The 2,099-nt window shown below is 44.6% G+C and overlaps 1 protein-coding gene and 1 pseudogene across 2 annotated transcripts in view; both read left to right on the top strand.

Moving 5' to 3' along the window:
• The window catches only part of LOC110283875, a 4,760-nt pseudogene extending 4,014 nt beyond the window's left edge, over nt 1-746 (top strand). The window contains exon 2 of the transcript XR_002376885.2: nt 726-746. The product of XR_002376885.2 is annotated as a cell division control protein 42 homolog pseudogene (transcript). The remainder of the gene's footprint in view (nt 1-725) is intronic.
• Nucleotides 1-2,099, top strand: part of LOC110283719 (E3 ubiquitin-protein ligase TRIM39) — a 529,744-nt gene that overhangs the window by 481,226 nt on the left and 46,419 nt on the right. The window lies entirely within an intron of this gene.

Here is a 2,099-nt window from a genome sequence, read left to right as displayed (position 1 = left end):
GCAACCGTATAGGTGGAACAACAATATGAACTAACTAGTATCCCCAGAGCTCGTGTCTCTAGCTGCATATGTAGCAGAAGATGGCCTAGTTGGCCATCACTGGGAAGAGAGGCTCCTTGGTATTGCAAACTTTATATGCCCCAGTACAGGGGAATGCCAACAAGTGGGAGTTGGTGGGTAGGGGAGCAGGGCAGGGGGAGGGTATAGGAGACTTTCAAGATAGCATTTGAAATGTATATAAAGAAAATATCTAATAAAAAATAAATTTTAAAAAAGAAAGAAAGAAAAAACAACTTCTTCATCTGAGTCTTTTGTTCCAAGAGCTGTATGTAACACTTGGGAAGAGCCACTTGAGGTCCCACTGCACTCCTCACTTGCTTTTCTTCAGCCCAGCCGGATCTGACTCAGTTCAGAGTTACCAAGAGACCTGGAAGGCAAGGCAGAGACTTCATCTCCCTGCCTGCACTTGCTTTTCTTCAGCCCAGCCGGATCTGACTCAGTTCAGAGTTACCAAGAGACCTGAAAGGCAAGGCAGAGACTTCATCTCCCTGCCTGCACTCACTTCCTTTCCCTGGAACCCTCGCACCAATCCTGGACAGAGATATACATGGAAAACCTCTGGTACCCAGGCCCACAGGAGGGGAGACAAGATGATTTAGTGTAGGCTTAAATTTTTCTCAACCTGACTTTTAATAGTGTCTTAAATTCTTTAACATCCTTTCTAGCCCACCACCAACCAGAGGTAGTGGGAAAGAAATGTTACTAGGATTCAGGAAAGTGGGCTGGTATAGAGATAGTTCTTTGGAGCAAATCCCATCTGCATTGTCAGATAAGCAATTCAGTTCACAAGTCAGCAACAGCAGCTCAATACACTTGCAAATCCTTGAGCAATCTACCAGCAGGTCAGTTTGGTAGAGCCCAGATACCAAACACCAATCAGCAGTGGTGGCACAAACTTTGCAGGAACAGCCAGGACTCAGCCAAATTGACACGAGTCAGCAAGAGAAAATAGGACAACCAGGAACACTAGAAGCTCTCACCTGTGCCTTTCTCAACAAATCGAAGATCAAGAAGCTAGTTCTACAGACAAGTCCCTCTGAGAGTCCGTGGAGTCCTATTTATACTCCCCCCACCAACCATCACATATCTTCCCTAGCACATGAGTCTGTCTTAGCAAAATACCACATGAGTCTGTATCCGCTGAAATTACTCTACCAATCATTTGGAGTCTGAGGATAAAACAAGAAGTTGCCCCGTACACTACCAGAAGTCTTTTGGTGTATTTCTCTCTATGGACTCCTGAGAAAAGGAAGTCAACAATGCATGTAAGATGAATCAATACATGCATGAAATGAGTGACGAAATGAGCACAAGTCCTTTCAAGTGTTTGCTCTAGCAAAACACCCTTTCACCTAAATCTGCTTCAGTGAAACATTCCTTCATGTGTCTGCTTCATCAACACATCCTTTTACTAGTATCTACTGCAGGAAGCATTCCTTCATGTGTATACCCCTCTAAAACAGCATCTGCCAACACAACTTACTTTCCAAAGAATCCCTAAGTTTCCACTTCAGGATAGCATCTCTGGGGCAGCAGGATATGAGGTTGCTGGCTCTGGTCTCAGCCAATCAGGAGACTGAGAACCAGGAATGCAATGGTCACCTGACTTTATCTTGCCCACCCCACCCCTTGTATTTAGTCTAGGGCTACAGTCTAGGATTATAGCCCCACCTTCCTTTAGTTAAACCTCTCTGCAAATGCCTTTGAAGACATGCCCATATAAGGTTTGTCTCTTATATGACCTTAAATCCATTCACCTTGACAAAAAAGATTAATCATTACAGTTTGTCTATGAGAAACAAGAGGATCTGTGATTTTAATTTTTTTCCTTGCTAAGAAGAGAGGACCTCAATGGAGGACTTCTAATATAGTAGAGTCCAACCAAAACCTGTTCACAGCAGGCCACTCCTGAGTGAAACCCCTGGAGGGCATCTGAGGAAGCTGCTGTTTGTTGGAGTTGCTGTGTACTGCACACACTGGGTGCTGCAGCTGCTTCTGGTGTTATGGGAGCAGATGCTGGAGGCTCATTTTTCGGGCAC

This window comes from Mus caroli, chromosome 17 (genome assembly GCF_900094665.2).
Source record: "Mus caroli chromosome 17, CAROLI_EIJ_v1.1, whole genome shotgun sequence".
NCBI classification, from domain to species: Eukaryota; Metazoa; Chordata; class Mammalia; order Rodentia; family Muridae; genus Mus; species Mus caroli.
This window is presented reverse-complemented; position numbering and strand designations above follow the sequence as displayed.